This window comes from Bos mutus, chromosome 2 (genome assembly GCF_027580195.1).
Source record: "Bos mutus isolate GX-2022 chromosome 2, NWIPB_WYAK_1.1, whole genome shotgun sequence".
Lineage (NCBI taxonomy): Eukaryota > Metazoa > Chordata > Mammalia > Artiodactyla > Bovidae > Bos > Bos mutus.
Window position 1 is genome coordinate 50,032,754 of NC_091618.1, and position 21,836 is coordinate 50,054,589.

At 41.1% G+C, this 21,836-nt stretch overlaps 1 protein-coding gene across 5 annotated transcripts in view; it reads left to right on the forward strand.

Moving 5' to 3' along the window:
• ANKRD44 (ankyrin repeat domain 44) overlaps positions 1-21,836 on the forward strand; it is a 311,092-nt gene that overhangs the window by 70,009 nt on the left and 219,247 nt on the right. The window lies entirely within an intron of this gene.

Here is a 21,836-nt window from a genome sequence, read left to right on the forward strand (position 1 = left end):
CAATACTGACCACATATATTTCTTATTCCACAGTCTAAGCTGAGGATGTCATGTAAATGGGTCACTGTGCTGGGTCCGGTGGCTGAGACTGTACATTCACTGCAAAAAGCATGGGCTTGATCCCTGGTGAGGGAACTAAGATCTCATATGCTGTGTGCAGTCTGCCCAGTCATCTCAGCTACTTTCTGAACATAGTTACATCACTTTCCATACTTGAAAGGGCAACATGCAAGGCCGGTTGATCTCCTCTACCATGTTTCTTTGGGAGAGCCTCAGTGAATTCATGCAGGACTTCTCTTTTATTTCCTTGGAGTGTGTCAAAAAGTCACCCCTACTATTTACTACAATGACACCAACTAGCTGTCATCCGGAAGTAGTGCTGTAAGAGCCTCTGGATGGAATTTGTTGTCACACACATACAACAATGTAGCAATTGTTTTGAAGGGTTCAGAGTCAGGGTTGACTTTCTTTTCCTTTCCGTCTTCTGTTACAGTTGTGCCCTGGTAAACTATCAGCCCCTTTTGAAGGTACTTTGTTTTGAAGCTTGAGTCCTTGTTGTACAAATGTACTGGCTTCCAGGACTGAAAGACAGTTTGCTAGTAACTGAATGTTAGATGCACTTTCAAATTCATCTGGTAACATTTTTGCCAGTCATAAAATCTGGTCTTGGGGAGGATTGATCAATGATACCATGCTTGAGCCTTTGCTGCGGACTACCTCCAAGCTCTTAATGAGCTGCTTGATCTTCCAGATCTCCACGTTCCTGTTGGCAGCACTGGGGTCATCTGCGGTGTTCTCTTTGCCTCCTCGCTTAGGGCCCAGTCTTTGGCAGCAGAGCAAGTTTCTCCCCGGTGCTGGCTCAGATGTAGGACACTCTTGTTCCCCTGTTTACATTTTCATCTCTTGTCAAGATCTGAAATCCATAAAGACACTGAAACTCCCAAAGACTAAAAGACTAGTCCAAAGAGTGAAGCAAACAGGTCTGCAGTAGAATTGGCAGGATATAAAGCATGAAACTGTACGTCTGACTCTGGGACAATGTCAGTGGTACAAACATTTATGAAGAACTGAAAACACATTTCAGAACTCATGTGATGGTCATACTTGTTTATCTTACATGGAGACTAACTTGTCAGTTCACATTAAGGCTCAAATTATTGATGCTTCCCGTTGTTGGACATACAGGCTTCCTCCTCCCATTTCATCGATCTTACTTGCTTAGATAACATTCACCTGAAGAGAGACCTGCTGTTACCAGGAACAGCAAATGAGATTCCTTTAAATATATTTGCACTTTGTGGCAGAAACTGCTAATTGTCCCTCAGTATCTAGCCTTCCTTTCTTTTTAAGTAATATAAACTTCTACTGGAGTAAAGGCTGTATGGTCTAGCTACCCTTGCTGCTAGGTGTGGCTGTGGCACTACATTCTGACTAAAGGACTTATGTGTGAAATTTCTAGAAAGGAGGCACGTCACCCTTTTTTACCTCGTTCTTTTTTCCTAATACCTGGAATTGGATGGAATGGTTGGACTTGAGTAGCCTTGATGGATTGTGAAGTAGAAGCATGAAGTAGATGCTAAGGAGAGTTTGCAGCAAGATAGATGGAACCAGGTCTTTCTCACCGCAGAGCACTGAAGTAGTCCTGGATAACTTTGTATTTAGACCTTGTTTACAATGAGGGAGAAATATGCATCTATCTTGTTTAAGCCACTGCTCTTTGGGATTCGCTGAACTACACTGCCAAACCTAATCGTTCTATCATGTCATGCTACCCTTAGGACTAAACTCATTCTTTGTCAGGGTCATGACCATAACATAGACCAAGATAAACTAAATTTGCTGAAAAGAATCAACTTACTAGCACTATGTCAAGCCAAGTTATCAGGCAGTTTTCAGAACAGACTGTTTTCCTCATTCCATCTTTATTTGGTCTGACCATTTATATGGCAGGGTGGCAGGACAGGATAAACTTTGCTTGCTAAATTTATTTAGCAAACTGAGTGCCTACTATATTCCAGCCATTGTGCTAGGCTCCAAGAATCCAGTGAAACTAAAACAGCCGTAGTCTCTGGCCTGACAGGGCTTACAGTCTGGTGAATATTAATCAAAGAACACACACAGAAATAGAATTACTCTACAAACTGATAAGTGCTCTGAGGGAAAAGCACAGGAAGCTACCAGAACCTACATAACAGGGGAATCTTATCTAGATGGGCAGTGGGAGGGTTGGTGAGGACAGGTTGTTCTGGACAAGGGCCTTCTGAATTGAGATCCAGGAGGTGAATTGGATTTAATGTGGTGAAAAGAGTGTATAGAATGTTCTAGACAGAGGGAGTGGTCTGTGCAAAAGCTTGAGAAGGGAGGGGGCTGGGTGCATTTCAGGAGTGGAAAGGCAGCCATTGCATTTCTGTGCGTTACTGGTATACAATATGTAAAGGAAAGCAGTGGGGATAAACTAAGTTTACTTGGAAAGGATGTCAATTTTGTATGAATCAAGTATTATCTTTTATTGCAGTATTATAGAGAGTTTGATCATTGAGTTCCAGAACTGTCACAAAAATCCTATCTTTTGTGTTTTTGGAGGTGATGCTCTGGGGCATGTAACTAAGCTCCAGGTTTTTCTCTGTGATTCTCTTTTGTGGTAATTTATATTTTGCTAATCATCTATCATTTAGACATTTGCACAAGTGGACAGTGGACACAAATGGAGTCAGCACTGCAGACATCACATGCATTGAAGCTTCTAGTGAGAATGGGAATGCTATGAGATATTTTTAATGAGCACATGCTCCCCTGAGTAGATATTTCTAAAAAAATCAGGAGCAGCATGGCTTGAATGCAAGTGAGTTAATGAGTCTCAGTTTTTGAGAAAAATATTGCTGAAATGGTACCTTTTTAGTTAATGCTACTAAAAGTAAAAACAGCGGAGGCAGGAAAATATTTGTTTTCCAAACACATTTTATTGATAGATTTGTGAGTCCTTAGAAAAGATGATTTAAGAATTGATTCCTTCTTTGAATTTGACAGCTATAGTGTTTTGTGCCTTTCTTAAGCATCATAACTAGTACTGAAACATTCAGGAGTGCAGTACTATATGAGAACAAAGGTCTGTTCTTAGGGGGAAAAATCAGCTGTTATATGAGACCCACAATTGATGGCAAGCAACCTAAAGAAGTTGAGTTTGCTCTAAAAATGAGTCTCTACTCCTCTCATTATCTGTGTTCTATACTGTTGCCATCTCTGCCACTGCCAGGTCAACAAGAACACTTAGTCTCACCTGTTTTCTTGACCTCTACCGAGAGACAGACAGCAATGTCTTGCTTCTCTTGATTTTCCCCTCTAGTATTTCTGAATGTTGCTGTGCCTTTGGTGCTTCTGTGGGAGTCATTTAAATACAGTATAGTGAGTTCCCAGATGGCACTAGTGGTAAAGAACATACCAGTCAATGCAGGAGATGTAAGAGACGTGGGTTTGATTCCTGGGTTGGGAGATCCTCTGGAAAAGGGCATGGGAACCCACTCCAGTATTCTTGCCTGGAGAATCCCATGGACAGAGGAGCCTGGTGGGCTACAGTCCATGGGGTCACAAAGAGCCGGACACGACTGAAGCAACTTCACAGGCACGCACGTATTTTCTCTCACTATGTGCTCTGTACAGACTGGGACTTGACATGATATAGCAATTCTCTTTTTCTCATACCTACTGTAAAATTTTTTTCCTTTCTTTTTCATCCTTTTTCCTTCCTTCCCTCCTTTATTTTTTCAGTCGTTGTTGAGGGGAGGAATTGGCAGTTTGGGGCTTAGATTGAGACTATCTTTGTGATGAATGGAGACAAAAAAAGGAAACTTATTTGAAAGCTCCATTAAAGGGATATATAGGCAACATTTCTGACCACAGACTTGAAAGAAATGACTAGGCCTTGTAGATACCAAGTCTCAACACTATAAAGCGAACACAAGAAATCTTTTTTTTATTGGCCGACAGAAATATTCTTGTGTACATTCTCCTGTTGTCCTTTCTTTTAAATGCATTTAGGCTGTACCATTGACTAGCTGGGGAGGTGGGTTCAGTTGTTCAGACACCTGTGAGTGCTTTCAAGGTAAGAACCACGTGTAATCTCAATCTGTTCTTAACTCAGGCAACAGATATATAGTAGATACTCAATGATGGTTTCTGAATGTATTTATACACAGTCAGCCTTTAGGAGAGGACGAGTGCCTAAAACCTAAATTCTGGTCCTGCCAGGAAGGCTTTGCAGACAAGTACTTTGTAGCCTGTATGGCCTGTAGAAGTGGTAGAGGTTGAGAGATTCTGGATAAAGCTCTGAGTCTGTATTTTAAGCCTTTTTGGTTTTTACCTATTGGAGCATCACCAGATATGCACTTATGCTTAGACTGATTTGTCCAGGAGTGTCTTAGACTCAGAATTACTATTTGATGGTCATGTGACAAATAGCCCTCCGTACAGTGCTGAGGCCCCTATTCAGAGTGCCTTGTCTGGTGTTACTTCCCTTGATTTATTATTCCTGAGAGCTCCTCCTAGAGCACCATTGCTCGAACCACTCCTTTGCTCACTCAATCATGGACTACTTTGTGGTGGTAGTTACTTGTTTTAGTCTTATAAACCTACCCTCTTCGACAGTTTTGTTTGTTCTGGAAGGCAGAGGTTGGATCTCATACTGCCTTTGAGCCCCTCTGAGCATATAGTGGACAATCAACAAATATTTGAACTTGAAAATTCCAAGTGAATATAGTTTTGCTCTTACAGAAGATTTAGCAATATCATTCTATCAGTTCTTTTATAGAACCCAAGACCATGCTTAACTGGGTAGACAGTTCTTATTGCTTGCAATGATTTTCACATGCAAATCTTCTTTCTTTTGTCTTAGCTGTGTGTGTGTGTGTGTGAGAGAGAGAGAGAGAGAGAGAGAGTGTGTGTATACGTGTGTGTGAGGCTAAAGTTTGTAATGTCTTAACATGGAAAGCCCATGTTAGTAGGTAGTGGCCCATTCTCTCTGCAGGAGAAACATAGGGCTGGTTGAACAAATGCTGGTAGCAATGAATAAGGAATGCAGTTTGAAAGATTTAGCATTGAGTATAGCCTGCCTCCTCTTAAAAAGACTCTATTGAAAGGGAATAGTAGAACTCTACTGGAAGTGGTTTTCAGGTGAAATTTGGAGAAAGGCAATCAAATGGAGATTTAAAAATTTTAACAAAGTTTTGTAATTTTGGAAGTCAAGAACCATTACATTTCCACCACTAAGGTTAAGTTTGAGGTACTTTGCTGTTGATGTTGCTAAGTCGCTTCAGTTGTGTCTGACTCTGTGTGACTCCATACATGGCAGCCCACCAGGCTCCCCCGTCCCTGGGACTCTCCAGGCAAGAACACTGGAGTGGGTTGCCATTTCTTTCTCCAATGCATGAAAATGAAAAGCAAAGTCGCTCAGTCATGTCTGACTCTTTGAGACCCCATGGACTGCAGCCTACCAGGCTCCACTGCCCATGGGATTTTCCAGGCAAGAGTACTGGAGTGGGGTGCCATTGAGGTACTTACCTAACAGAAAACCCTACACCACCTGAAAGAATGAGGTGGATAGGAATGCATGACATGTGAAAATCTACAAAAAGTCAAAAAACCAGGTTGTAGGACAACTCTTAAAGTATGATCTCAATTATGTTACAAGACAGAATAAGAGATTTCTGTACATAAATGCATATAGTTGATTTGCAGAAAGAAGTCTAGCAGGATGCACACCAGACAGACCAATGGCTAACTACTTTCAGGAGTGAAGATGGGTGGTTTTTTAAAATTTTCTCTATGTTTTGGTATTTGGGGGACTTTTAAATGGATAATATATTTATATTTATTTAGTTATAGAAAAAAATATGGCTAGTGGTCCCTAGACATTCTCCTGTCATTCCAGTTTTGTGGTGTCCTGTGAGAGAAAAGTGACAGAACAATTGAACAGTGTGTGGTTTTGAATTGTTTCATTCCATTACTTTTCTTGGCCCAAGATGAGTGTGGTTACACTTGAGTTATGGCTAAACAATGAGAAACCATGATACAAAAGAGAATATAAGCAGTTTTTGTTTATTCACTTTAAGTCAAGTCAATTTAGAACTCATCAGATATTGGATGAAGAATAAAAGTGCAGTCCTTAGTTTAATATCATTGATGTAATCCAATTTGTGTTTTCTAGAAGTTTGACTTTGGTCAGAAACATGCAGCAGCTGAGAGGCATGTTGATCATTTCTGGGAAGAAGCTAGGACATCACATTACAGAATGCTTTTGGATGTTTTATCCCACTGGATCCTTTTAAGAGCAGTGGATGAAGTCGCACAGGAAGCACTGGTTCTGCTTCATATGAACCAGTCGGTCATACGAGGAGATGGTCCCGGAGAAAATGATGTCACAAACTGAGCCATACTGATTCATGTTGAGGTTTGGCAGAAACCAACACAATTCTGTAAAGCAATTATCCTTCAATTAAAAAAGAAAAAACAGAAAAACAAAACAAAACTGAGCCATAGAGCTGGTAAGTGAGAGTCTAGAATTGGATGGAGCCAGGCTCTCTGGTTTCAAATTTTGCTCTCTTTCTACCCATGGGACTTCTCTGGTGGCTTAGCTGGTAAAGAATTTGCCTGCAATTCGGGAGATCTGGGTTTGATCCCTGGGTTGGGAAGATCCTCTGGAGAAGGGAAAGGCTGCCCACTCCAGTATTCTAGCCTGGAGAATTCCATGGACTCTATAGTCCATGGGGTCCCAAAGAATTGGACACGACTGAGTGACTTTCACCTCACTTCTACCCATGGGAGTGTGCATCAAAGCAAAGCAGCCCAGGAAATGTACTGGGACCATATTTTATGCCAGTAAAGCTCAGACCACTGAAAAGTATTATGAGAGAATATTAGGCTCAAAGGAAGAGGATGAGGGTCAGATAAGCTAACAAATATGAAAGAACCTTGTTGGAAAACTACCCGCATGTGAGGTGGTGTTTTGGCAATCAGTGGTGTGGCAGCATGTTCCATCTGTCCTTGTGAGAAGTGCTCAAGAGCTATCCTCTGTTTTAGATTCAAAAGCTGATGCAGAGGATGGGGAGCGCTGAGGAGGGTGAGAGCCGGGAAAGGAACCTCATGGATTGACTTCCATTTGGATGAGATGGACTTACTGCCATTAAGAGAAGCTACCTTCCAGGAGGAAGTGGGCCCTACCCAGGACCTTGGGATCGCCTCTTCTTTAGTGTGAACGAATTCTGAATGACAAACATTTTTGTCAGTGTGTCCATCCCCACCATGTGCTGTGTTGTTGGAACTGGGATAGTAGATGCTCATATAGGTGCACGCTCAGTTGCTCAGTCATGTCTGACTCTTTGCAAACCCATGGGCTGTAGCCCACCAGGCTTTTCTGTCCATGGGATGGTATTTAAAAAAAAATTATTGGCTTATTTTAATTGGAGGATAATTACAATATTGTGACGGCCTCCGCCCTATATCAACATGTATCGGCCATAGGCATGTGTGTGTCCCCTCCCGCCTGAATCCCCCTCCCACCCCCCTCCCCACCCGACCCCTCCAGGTTGTCTATGGATTTTTAAGGCAAGAATACTGGAGAGGGTTGCCGTTTCCTCCTCCTGGGAAATCTTCCTGACCCAGGGATCAAACCGGAGTCTCCTGCATTGCAAGTGGATTCTTTACCACTGAGCCACCTGGGAAGCCCTAGATATTTGTGTAGGGCTCAGATCAAATGAAGTTCACTAGGCAGCTGCCACATGGATACAACTTCCTGTGTCTTTAGGTCTGGATGAGGGTTTGTGCAGAGCTGTCTTATGAAGATGAGGCTTTCTGCTTCATCACCAGGTTCTAAGGCCATGTGCTAATTTGAGCATTGGATTTCTTTCTTTTATATATATATATATATATAATTTTTTTTTTGTCTGCATCATGTGGCATGCAGGATCTTAGTTCTCTGACTGGGGATGGATTGAACCCATGCCCTCTGCAAGGAAAGCATGAAGTCTTAATGATTGAACCACCAGGGAAATCCCTGAGTGTTGGATTTCTTAAGGACCAACTGGATTATCACCTTCTTGTTGTTTTGTTAGGATTTCAAAACGGGCAGTCGTGATTACTCAGAAGGTCAGAACATGGGACACAGTGGTTTAGAGTCATCCATCCATCCACTCATACAAAATGTGTTATATGCCTAATATTAGTGGACACTGGAGGGTGGTGATGGATACAAAACCCAATCCTGTTCTTGCCCTGTAGCTTATAATCTGGTGAGGAGAGTGAAGAAGACAGCTGGAGATAACTATTCCATTAGAGTGTGCAGGTGAAGCACTGTGGGCACATAGTAGGTACTCAGAAATGGCACCTGAATGAAAGTGTTATCATAAATACATGAACAAGGCCCTAGATTCAAGGCCTAGACCAGAGCTTCTCAACCATGGTGCTCTTGACATTTGGGGCCAGATAATTCTCTCTCATGAGGAGTTGTCTCATGCACTGTAGGATGTCTAGAATATCCCTGGCCTCTACCTACTAGACGGAGAAGGCAATGGCAACCCACTCCAGTACTCTTCCCTGGAGAATCCCAGTGGGCTGCAGTCCATGAGGTTGCAAAGAGTCGGACATGACTGAGCGACTTCACTTTCATTTTTCACTTTCATGCATTGAAGAAGGAAATGGCAACCCACTCCAGTGTTCTTGCCTGGAGAATCCCAGGGGCGGGGGAGCCTGGTGGGCTGCCATCTATGGGGTCGCACAGAGTCGGACACGACTGATGTGACTTTGCAGCAGTGGCAGTTACCTACTAGATGCCTGTGGCACTCCTCACCCAGCTGTGACAATCAGAAATGTCTTCAGGCGTTGCCCAATGTCCCATAACAGGGCAACATTGCCCTTGGTTGAGAACCACTGACCTAGAGGAACATGGGACTACCATACCATGTGTGGCAGGGCTAGGGAAGGGTATTCATGGTGAAAGAAAGTCAAAGTGTAGTTGCTCAGTCGTGTCCAGCGCTTTGCAACCCCATGGACTACAGCCTGCCGGACTCCTCTGTCCATGAGATTCTCTAGGCAAGAAACCTGGAATTGGTTGCCATTTCCTTCTCCAGGGGAACTTCCTGATCCAGGGATTGAACCCACGTCTCCTGCATTGCAGGCAGATTCTTTACCGTCTGAGTCACCAGGGAAGGGTGTTCATGTTTAGGACATCCTTAATTGATTCATATTTCTGGTTCAGCTCAATTTATCCACAAGAACATGGCTATTGACAATGACTTAGCTAAATGAACATCTATTTTTATCCAAATCTGGATTGATTTCCTCCTTCCTTCTGATGGAAGAGAAAATGCTTTATTACATCAAACCCTGTGTATTCTTTTCTCTCTGAATCTGATTTTCTAGGCTTCCTTTCAGTTGGGTGGGGACAGGTGACAGAGTTCTGGCCAGTGGAATGTGGTTACTTCCTGACCTCATCCTTATGCTGCTGCTGCTAAGTTGCTTCAGTCGTGTCTGACTCTGCGACCCCATGGACTGCAGCCTACCAGGCTCCTCCGTCCATGGGATTTTCCAGGCAAGAACACTGGACTGGGTTGTCATTTCCTTCTCCAATGCATGAAAGTGAAAAGTGAAAGTGGAGTCGCTCAGTCGTGTCCAACTCTTCGCGACCCCATGGACTGCAGCCTACCAGGCTCCTCCATCCATGGGATTCTCCAGGCAAGAGTACTGGAGTGGGGTGCCATTGCCTTTTCCTATAAAACCTCCCAAATGATCCTTTACTTTGTCTGTTTTGGCTTGTTGACTATAAGCACAGAATCCACAAGAGGACCCTGAGGTCCTGGGAAGTGAGGGAACCACTGGAGGAAGAGGGCTGAGACCTTGAATGGCCACGTGGGTCCCTGCCCTCTCTTAATCTGTGTTGGACTGGAACATGAGAAACAAACAAACTCCTACTTTGTAATGCCACTGAGATTTAGGGGATGTTTGGTATAGTAGTTAGCTTTCCTAATTAATGTACTCTTGCCTGTTCCCTCTCCTTTAATTGGTACCTCTCACATGTCATCGGAGTACTACTAATTACTTCTCTTTGGTCACTCTGGTGACCTACATGTGTCATAACCTAGGATATGGTCGTGTCATAGCAGTACCTGTGATAGCGATTAATTGTATACCTTCTTAGATCACATGCTTTTCCCTTTTCAAGATCTTCCTTGGAAGGGATGAGTGTTTAGATCTGCCTTCAGCTGCCCTTTGAGACTGCTGGGACCTGGTCATGGAATAAGGAGTTTTGGTTGCCATCCAAGCAGAAAATTCTTCCTCCGTGTGGAGTTCATAGCAGCTTTATCCGTCCCCCCCGCCCCCCACACACACACAGTTCAAATGCTAGTATTCTCAAGGCAGAGCAAGGAAGAGGACAGTCAATCCTTTCATTTAATTTTGGCAAGACTGCAGGTTATGGTGCTCTGGGGAAATGCAGCCACAGATGCATCAACCTTTTAAAAATTCTTGGCAATCTAACCCTTTAAGTAATAAAACTAAACACAGACAGTGCATCCTTGAAGAAAGCTTGTATTGGCTACATTTGTCACCAGGATCCCGCCTTCAAGATCATCCTTCCATCTGTGCTTGTGAAATTCAAGTTGTGTTTAGTTTATTTTAATCAGTACTTATTTCCTACATTATCATTTTCAGCATGTTAGTTTTATGATTAGCTCAGCAGTCACTACATTATATATCGTTTGCTTCCAGGTTATAGATTAGCATGAAGGAGTTTATATTTTCTGATTCTGCAGTGATAACTTAGTGCCTCTGTTTGAGGGTCAGCATAGCAGAGTTGTTAAGATTTGGACTCTGTAGCCCCATCACCTGACTTCTCACCCCAGCTTAGCATTTTACATTCTGTGCATCCTTGAGTCAAGTTGTTTAACTTCACTGGGCCTTGCTTTCAGGAAAATAATTGCACCCACTTCTGGAGCTGTTGTGAGAACCAAAGGGGTTAATTTGTATATGGACTTTAGGTGTGTGCCTAGCACAGTATAAGTGCTTTATAAATAAAATCTATCAGTGTTACTAAATGCCATGCTTTATATTTTTTATATATTTTAATTACGTGGTAATCAAAAGGAGAAACCAGTTATTCGTTAGGTCTTTAAACCTCCTCTGAGCATTTTAAGGACTTAATTAGCTAGAGTTACTACAACTCAGTTTTGGGAAAATTTTCTATTTTTGTATATACACAGACAGGAAAAAATATGAAAGAAAGAATTCCAAAATGTTAATAGCATCATCTCTGGAAGGTTTGATTATAGATGACCTTAATTCATTGAACATTTTCTCATTTGTACTTTCCCAGTCTTTACACATGAACCTATAACTCCCCGTCATGCTCTTTCTGCATTCCTGTGTCAACTCTCTCTTGAAAACAAAACTTCAGACCACCCATTAGCAAATAATTTCTTTTTCAAGAAGTTGCCCCTAAACCATTTCTTTATATGAAAGCTTTTAGTTCATCCCTACACTAGAAATTCAATTTACCACTGTATGAAATTTTTTAGAAGCAGTTGTTATTTCTTTTAGAACAAAGCATCAGAGGACAGGGGTTGGTGGAAACAGTAAAGAAAACCATTAAAATAGATTGCGTATTAGGTTGTTGTTTCCTGATGGAGATGGCAGGAGGTGGTGTTTTCTAGCTCATAGGGTGATGTGGTTGTTATAACAGCAGCCAGTGACTGGGCATCCAGGCCTCAGTTAAACCAACTGTTGTGAAGCTGGTCTCTGGAAGTTCTCTGGAAATTGGGTCCAGAATGGGTCCTTTTTTAAAATCAGATTCTGAGATCTAATTTTATAAGGAGGAATAGCGTTATGAAAGAAGATAATGTAATTGAGAAGAATCTGAAGATGTGGGTTCTAAATCCCATGTTATTATGAACTTATTACCTATGTGACTTTAGCAATGTCATTTCACAGCTCTGGGCCTCAGCCTCCCGACCTGTAGAACAAGGTGCTTGGACCACATCTGTGGTATCACTTACTATGCATCAGAATCACCTGAGGAGTACCTAAAAATAAAAAAATAACAATAGTACCTCAGCCCCATCCATAGAAACTCTGATTTAGTTGGTGTGGGGTACGCCCGGCAGCAGTATTTCTAAAAGTTCTGCAGGGGATTCAAATGTGCAGCTCAGTTGGATCACCTCTAAAATTTCCTGTAGCTGTAACAGTCTATTTTAAAATATATATAGCTGGTCTCTTACCAAGGGATTTATAAGCTACAACACAGCTTGTAATTGGGTTTACTGTAATGAAGAATACCAATCATTTTTGTCTTGAAAAACATAGAAAAGTTATTAAAGAGTTATTGAAGCTATGTCATTGATTTTTAAGGTAGTTCTCCAGAGGAAACCATAAAAGTTTTCTTCTATGAGGCATGGAGGATATAGGACAAAGAGAGTTTAATGTAGCCAGGAAGGAGAAATTGTTGTTTTTAGGTAACTGAAAGTGTTTTTCTCAAAAAGATTATCTTGGGAGAATTGGTTCATAGGCCTAGAAGACAATGTTTGAGTTGCAGATTGTTTTTAAAGTAAGCATAGAAATTTCTAGCCCATGCTTCTTTTTAAGTCCCAAGGCAGAAATCATATTTTTATAAATGCCAAATTATTAGACCTGGTTTTGGGTCAAGATTCCAGTACTTGCTAAAGCAAATTACCCTTCCTTGGGAATCAAATTCCCCCAAACCAGATTTATTTTTAAAGGTAATACATTGGGAAAACATAAGAATAATTGACCATTCCTTTTATTTACTTAGCTTCAAATTATTAACCATACAGGAATTGGGCTGAGTGATTTATAGTTTATCTTGGATATGGAAGAAGAATTAAGAGGTGTGGCATCAAATTTGATACTGAAGGTTTCCTTACAAGTCCTTTCTTTTCAAGCCTGTGGTCCCTTGGATCCCCAAAGGCGGTTATCATCCAACACATAAGCGGGTTATAGTAAATCCAAAGCCCAAGGTCACCTCCCTTCTCTCCTTTGCTCCCTCCCCATCACACACATTAAGAGCTCTGGCTATTTAATCCTCTTTTGTGTCAGAAGAATCTAGGCAAGATTCAGAACTGTTGTTAATTGCAAACAGGAATATACCATCTATATCGATGATAAATTTCACATTTGTTTTGAATTTAGAGCTTGTGAGCTATAAAAATTTTATACTGGGAAAGGACAGTAACTGATCTCACAAGGCATCAGGTAGGAGCAGATATAATTAAATAAGAGGTGCTTTTAAAACAATCAGTGTTTCTACTCATTACTGGCCCTTAACTCCCTTTTCCTGAAAAGAAAATTGAGTTTCCGTTTGAAAATCATGTGAGGCTTAAAAAAAAGAAGGTGTTTTTTTTTTAAGTATGGAAAAGCATAACGAAGAAAACAAAAATTATCCCAAATTTTTCACTCAGGTAATCCTGTAAACATTAGAAACTCAAATGTCCAAAATGGACACAAAAGACTACTCCTTAGATACCTACTTAAAATTTTTTTAAAAATAATAATTAAGTACAGTTGGGAAGGTCCCCTGGAGAAGGAAATGGCAATCCACTCCAGTATTCTCGCCTGGGAAATCCTGTGGACACAGGAGCCTGGCAGGCTATAGTCCATGGGGTCGAGAAAGAGTTGGACACAGCTTAGTGACTGGACCACAACATGGTTGACTTAGTGTTGTGTTAATGTCTGCTATACTCCAAAGTGATTCAGTTCTTAAATATCTACTTTTTTTTTTGACTGCGCTGGGTCTTTGTTGCTGCACTCAGCTTTTCTCCAGTTGCAGTGACCTGGGGCTACTCTCGGTTGCGGTGCGTGGGCTCTGGACGTGCACTCTTCAGTAGTGTGGCACTTAGGCTGTGTTGTCCTGAGGCACATGGGATCTTCTCAGACCCCAGGGTTTGAACCTGTGTTCCCTGCATTGGCAGGTGGGTTCTTACCACTGAGCCACCAGGGAAGCTAAATATTTACTCCTAATAGAAAACTCTTTTTTTTTTAATTTAAAAATGAGGCTAGAATGTAATAACTAATTTTTGTTGTTGTTTTTTTTTGACCTCTCACATGCCAGTTCCTATTCTAGCTTCTAATTCTCTTAACAAATATTATTAGATAGATACTATTATTATTCTCACTTTACAAATGAGAAGAAATGCTAAATAATTTACCCAGGATTATGGTTAATATGCAGCAGAGCTGAGATTTGAACTCAGATGACCTGGTTCCCAAGGCCCAACTCATAAGCCTATGCTGTATTTCACAAAATTTTGAGGACTTACACTGTAGAAAGTTATAATTACTCTTGTTGAGTAACTAGACTGCTATGAAAATAATGAATTATCATCTCAGGTTCTGAAGAGCTCATCTTAAGACCATCTCCTTCTGCTCCTTTTTTCAAACTCCTCTTTGAGATCAGTTCAGAAAAGCAGAATTTGTGGTTTTTTTTAAATTGGACTATAATTGACTGTCAGATTTGGGTTTTAATACCTGAAAGATTTGCAACTTTATATAGTGTTTCAGGTTAATTTTAATATGTTTATAAGGAGGAAAATGCCAATTGTATATACAGTATGTTAAAACTGATTTTCCTGTTTGCTCTTCTCCCCTTTTCATTTGTTTGATTTTTTTCACTCTTAATCTCTTCTAACTGTGGTCAAGGTTTGAGCCATGGGGAACCATTTCCATCAGAGCAATGACAGTGGTCGTGGTGGGGTTTCTTGTACTCTGCCTGTTGAAGTCTAGGATGTGAGTTGCCTTCTAGAATGCAGAATGTGCTCAGGGAACAGTGTATGGGACCCAGGCCCTTTCTCTAGTTGTAATCAATTTCTCAGAAGCCAACGTTTCATAAATACAGATAGGAAATTCTTTTCCTAAATGTACTCTATTACACATATGGAGGTGCATCTGCCACTTTTGAGGGCTTGCTTATTCATTTGTAGAATTATAGAGGTATTCATTCATCAAACTTTTTTCTTTAAAAGTTTTTTTTTGGCTTTCAAAAACTTATTTGTTGTATAAGTAATTAGTGGAGGTATACAACAGATATACAAGAATTAAAATCTGAAAATAATAAATGTTAGAGAGGCCATAGGTATATAGGAATGCTCACATACTGCTTCTGGGAGTGTAAATTGTTGCGGTAATTTGGAGATAGACGAGTTGAAGCTGTGTACACCCTATGCCCTAGTGATTTCATTCCTGAATTTATATCCATGGGAAGCCCTTGCATCTGTATTTAAGGAAACAATTACAAGAGTGTTTACCACAGCATTGTTTGTAATGAAAAAAATAGACAACTTGGAAACAAACCTCACTGAAATGGAAAAATAGAGTGGTATTTTTCATGTAGTGGAATACTATACAGGGGTAAAAATGAATTCACTAGGATTATGTACACCAACGGCTTTCCCAGGTGGCTCACTGGTAAAGAATCTGCCTGCCGATGCAGGGGACATAGGAGACTCGGGTTTGATCCCTGGGTCAGGAAGATCCCCTGGAAGAGGAAATGGCAACCCACTCCAGTATTCTTGCCTGGAAGATCCCATGGACAGAGGAGGCTGGCGGGCTCCAGTCCATGGGGCCACAAGAGTTGGACTCGACTCAGCAACCGAGCACACAGGCGCATGTGCACCAACATAAATCTCCAAAGCATAATGTTGAATGGAAAAGACAAACTTCAGAAGGATGTAGACAGTATGATTCCATTTGTATAAACCTTTAAAACATGTTGTGCACGGTTATAAACACACCCAGTAAATGTTTAAACACATGTGTAGAATTGATAACTACTGGTATCAGGGTGGTGGTGGAAGGATGGGTGATGGGTGTGGGGCTTTCCTTATATCTGTCGTGTTTCACTTCTTAACCAGGGTAGTAGGTACAATGATGTCTGTAATGCTAATGTCCAAATTGTTCGTATGCTTTAAGTATGTCAGTTTAAGAACAGAAAAGAAAGCAAGGAGCTTGAAACCTTGTTGGAGTTTTCTCAAATAACAACAGCAAAAAAAATCAGGAATAAGAGAGGGTAATAAGAGAATAATTCGATGGAGTAACATGAAATGACTACTTTGCCTAAGCAAACTTGTCGAAAGCAAACATGGACAGAATGAACAGAGAAACATCTAGGTCGTGAGGATGACGACCTTTCTTCCAAGCTTCTCCTGACCCCCTTATTTTGTGGCTGTGATAACCTAGTGAAAAACCAAGGAGGTGACAGTGAAGGAAAGAGGATGTGTTCTTGGGCCAAAGAAGGGTTCTAAATCTTCTAGAAGAACAAGAGTATGAGATGTTTTTCAAAGTTACACCACCCAAAGGTGATGGGTGTCTCAAGGCTTAAGCACAACTTACATTTTCATGAAAGTTTCTGATCCCTAAAGAAAATATGTAGTTCTCATTACTCATCATTCTTGCTAGGGTTTTGTTTGTTTCTTTTTGTCTCCTGCCTTAGAGCTTTTCAGCTGTGGGAGACGTTTTGGAACTTGGCTTCTCGACAGTCTTTCTCTTCTTGTGTCTGCTTTCAGGGCAGTGGCAGGTACTTGTAGGCAATAAAGAAAAATAAAAAGTACAAAGCAGACCCTGACAGTTGTTTACAACAAAAGTGCTGGGATTGATGGCTTAACCTGTCTAACTTAAAAAGAAAAAACAAACCCATCTCTTGTTCTAGAAACGCTTTTTTATTCTCTGTCTTGTTCGAAGTGCCTTTCTTAGCTAGAGCAGTCACTAAATAGAGGATTTTAGTCCAGGAAGTATCTTAATACTGGGATTTTAGTATCGGAAGAGATCTTAGACATGCAGTGCCGTGTTCTTTGTTAGTTGTTTGGCCTGAGGCGACCCAGTCCTGGATCTATGGTAGGTCTCTATGGTAGACCTCCAAAAGGATTTTACAGATGGTAAAAGCAAGATTCTGACATGTGGGAAGTAGTCTTACCCTAGAGGTGACAGAGTGGGACTAGATCCCGGCACTCCTGTCCTTCCAAGCAAGAACTTTCTGTGGTGCCAGGTTGCCTCTTTGAGCCCTTCTTTCCTTTTGCTGCTGCTGCTGTTGCTGTTTAGTTGCTCACTATGTCCTCCTCTTTGTGACCCTTTAGACTTGTAACCTGCCAGGTTCCTCTGTCCATGGGATTGCCCAGGCAAGAATGCTGGAGTGGGTTGCCATTCCCTTCTCCAGGGGATCTTCCTGACCCAAGGTTTGAACTTGCATCTCCTGCGTTGCAGGCAGATTCTTCATCTCTGAGCCACCTGGGAAGCCCTGGCCTTGCTTTTTCAGTCCTTACCAGTTGGTTGAACTGATAAAACTTTTTCTTCCTATATTGTATCCCTTGGAGAAGGAAATGGCAACCCACTCCAGTATTCTTGCCTGGAAAATCCCATGGACAGAGGAGTGTGGCAGGCTACAGTCCATGGGGTTGCAAAGAGTCGGACATGATTGTATCTCTGACTTTTTCAAGTTATCTCTGGTGAAAAGAGACGTATTATAACATGTCCTTCAAAATGAGGGAAAACTGACAATGAGGGTGGTGAAGATAAATGCATTTATCCGAGACCCTCATTTGGCTGCTTCATATCCTTAGCGAAAGTTTCCCTGGAAGAGATGATAGGCTGAGGCAATCTGAGTTATGCTTTCTGCGGGAGGAGTGACTTTCCTCTGTAGTAGGGCTATAGTGGGCGTTTGTGGTCAGGCCTGCTAGTCAAAGAATAACCAAGCTCTTCTACTAAAAAATGTTTCCTTATCTAGCAGATATGTTTTACAGTAACTCAAATTACATGTAAATTAGGAGAATACGTTCTCCCAATTGTTTTTGTAAAAGTAACTTTCACACCACATAATATGTCTCAAAGTAAATGATCTATTGTAAGCCCACCTGCTAGGCAAAATAAAGTGGGCTCCTGCACATCCATTTAATAAAGGCTGTTAACTGTCTCAGAGATTTTAGTGCTGGTTTATACTAACAGGTAGATTTCTAAGGCAAGATTCTTCTGAGACGGATTGCTGTGGGCCAACTGAAATGCTTTAGCTGAGAGCTGTGCTTGTAATCCTTGCCCCCAGCCCAACCCCACTCCCCACCCATGAAATATATTCAGCCTGACACGACACCTAATTGAAGCATCTGTTTTCTGGCTATGGAGCTTCCTGCCAAGATGAAGGGTATTTGCAGTCAAGTTTAGCCACTGAGCAAATTGCTAATGTCCACCCATGACAACTCTTGATCATATTTCTCTCTCTAGAGTGTATTCCTTGTCTCAAAATATACACTGACAATACTTTGAATGGAAAAGATGGCAGAGAAATAAGAAAATCTTATTATATACAGAATCCATTTTCTAGGCTAGCAAATATGTTATTGAGGGAATAATAGTGGTTAATCTAACTCTTTGTTAGATGATAACCTAGTTGGACTTATAATCAAATATTTAGGCTTGTTAATGACAGAAAGTTTTATCCCCAGAAAAAGTGGGAATATAGTGTTACTGAAATTTAAATTTATGGCAAAGGAGAAGAAATAAAAGCTGCGAGGGAACTAAGGCCTGCCCCCCCCCACCCAAAAAAAAGGTTCTTTCTTTTCTACATTTAAAAATATTATATACTTTCACTTAAGTTTTCTGGATTGATTTCAAAGTAATTTATACAGCACAGACTTTTCTGTTGATATGAAGAAAAGTGCTCCAGGAATATTCCTCTGTTACACTTTTAATAAAATTATTTGTGTAGGACAAATAAGGTGGACAGCTTTCTAAAGTTTGTTAAAATAAAGGGAATCTTTTGTGCCAAGCTTTCACTCTTTCCTTCCTTTTCTCCATATTCTCTAAGCTTTCCCCTGCCTTGGGATATTTGTCTGTTTGGCCTGATTCTGATTTCCTCTGCAGAATGTCTTCCCTTGGGAGATGAAATGCAAGTTTCCTTTTTGTGTTTGTGCTTTCTTCTATTACAAATAGAAAAACAATCCTTTTTTTTTTTTTAAAGTGATTTAAACTATATGATCTATTTGATTATCTTCTGGTCTTTCCAGACTCTGATTATTCTCAAGAGTAATCAAGGTCTCCTCTGCTTTTACAGTGCCATAAAATTTTGTTTTATTCACTGTTTTAAAAACATAACTCATATCCTTTAGGATTTCTTGTATTTCACAGTCTGTACTATGCATTTCTTTGTCAGGATTTTGTTGGATGAAAGAGACAGAAATCCCTCTCAAATTAGTTTCAGCAAAAATGTCATGTTTCGGAGATGAATGATAGTGGTGATTGAGCAACAGTGTAGATGTACTTGATGCCATGGAACTGTACATTTTAGAAAAGTGAGTTTGTGGGTCCCCCTATGCTGGGGAGTCTGAAGGGGCTTCAGGAAACTTTCTTTCCCCCTCTGTCCTTTGGACATCAAATGTTTAGCTTCTCATCAGTTCTGTTTTAAGCTTCAGAAGTGCAAGTTTCCTTCAATATGTGAGAGCGATCTGTGGGAGGCGGGAGTGCACTGTGGAATGGGTCCCAGCTGGCAATGAACTGTGGGTGTCGGCTTGGGAGCAGTTAAAAGCAAAGTTCTCAAAGTAGAGTGATCAGCTTGAGCAATGGTGTGAAGATGGGAAAATACAGGAAAATAGTCTGTTTTGGCTCTCACATGCCCTGTACCATGTGTGCAGAGTGAAGGAGCATGGTATAGCTGAGTTCAAGAAAGGGGGCCAGGCGTGCATTCTTGGGGCCTTGGCCTGCTGTGGCCCCCTTTGCCTGGCAGAGCTACAAAGCTGTTCTTTTCTGGGCTTCCCAGGTGACACGAGTACTTCTAATTCACCCCGAGCTCTTGTCTCTGGGGTTCAGTATGGTAGGCTTGTACAGAGGCTGAACTTTGGCTCCATTCACGACTGAAGGCTCTCCAATATGTTCCTCTCTGAAAAGTATATTCATCCCCAGAGACTCGCTTCATCAAAATCACATCCTCCCTGGGGGTAGTCTGCTTATAATGACTGTTGAATATGGAGTATAAAATGCTAGCCCCTGATACCGAGATGGGACAACTCGGGGTGGGGGGTGGGGGTCATGCCAGGTCCAGAGCTTCTCATAGAATAATCTCAGGCCTCAGTATTACAGGATTTCCCAAGCAAATAAGAATCCATCCTGTTCTGGTTTTCTGATCTCAAGATCAGGAAATTCTTTCCTATTTGTTCCAGTATTTTGACTCTGCCTATACATTTTCTTACTTATAACCTCAGCCTTCATGCTATTGCCAATCTTATTTTATCCATCCATAGGAAATAGGGAAAATATTTTAGTCAAGGAGTGGAGGGCTTTGGGGCTTTGTTGCTAAATATTGTTTCCTTTGGGGCCAATTACTCAAATGTTTTTCTGGAAACTCTGTGGGAGTTGTGTTCTGAACTGAACTGTAGACTTTTTAGATCTGGAAATACGCTAAAACAAAAACAAACTCCCCCCAAAACAAGCCCTCCAACCCACTCATTTAACAGAGGAGAAAACTGTACCCCACAGTTGTTAAACAACCCTATCATATGTTTATTACCTCAAAGATGAAAATCTTAAGGGTACTCCTTGAAGAAGAACAGGTAAGTGACTCAGAACCATTATTGCTCTGTCCCAAAGTGCAAAATAGGCTCTTCTGGACTTGTTATCTGGCTATTTTCCTGTTGTTTAATTTCTCAATTGTTTTACACAATTTCAAGTATCTTTGAGATATAGAGTTGAATGTGCTATTTTTGCTGCTTCCCTGCAGGAAAGTCTGTAATGTCATTCAAGCAAGTATCAGTCTTTCTGTAGTTGAATCACTTGAATTTTGGTAGGTTGGGGTGACACTAACGTTTTCTAACTTGTTCCCCTATTGAAATCTATCTGGGGAGCCATTCAACCTTAGTGCAAATCTGAGTTTCTGGTTGATTTCAGAGCCTTTGAATGAAGTCCTGGTGGAACTTAATATCTGATGCCCTGAATTTTTCTTTGTTTGTTTGTTTTGCTTCTCTATGGGTTTTAACTGAAAAGTATATGAATCAGTCAGGAAATAGGTAATTGTGATTATCTAGATAACCGAGTAATGTGGAAGATAATTGGGACATGAAAAAAAAGGTGGAAAGGAAATGAAATGATCTCTATTCAACAGCAAAGCCAGGCTCACTTGGCAAACAGTGATGAGAAAATAGTCATAACTCCTTTATCTTAGGTGCCTCCCATCTGCTGGTGATTCTGCTTCGAATCAGCCAGTTCTGCCTTTTTATTTGTGATGCTGGTTGTGTCTTTTTTGTTGTTGTTGTTGAAAGAGTAATCTTTTGGTTGGTTGTTTTTCTGTCAATGTACTTGCTTATACCAACCACTGCTGCCTTAGGTTTCATGCTATTTCAGGGTAGTTAGATAGTGTTTCCTGGAAGCTCATGCTTGTGATGGCAGAAAAAGGTGAGAAAAGGTAGTTTTGTGTGGATTGATGTTGTGTTGAATGAAAATGCTACTGTCTTCCAGTTAGAGAAGGGCACGAGGAAGACAGTGAAACATGCCTCTACTCAGTATCTTGGAGAGAAGTCACCCTTGCTGTCCTCTCAGGATTCAAATCAATTTCTGAGAAAGAACTCTGACTGGTTGACCTGCGTCATGTGCCTGCCTTGGTGATGAGGACAGCTGAGGGAAGTGTTTTATGAATAATTTCATTGGAATCACAGGGATTTTGGGGGGACAAGTTCTTAGAATGGAGGGAGGCAGGACAGACTAAAAAAGCTTCCAGATTTTCCCTGCAGTGACACTGATCTTTGGAGGGTATTCACAGTGGGTATGCCAAAGAAATTTGTTGGATCACTTACAGGATAAGCCAAGGAAATATT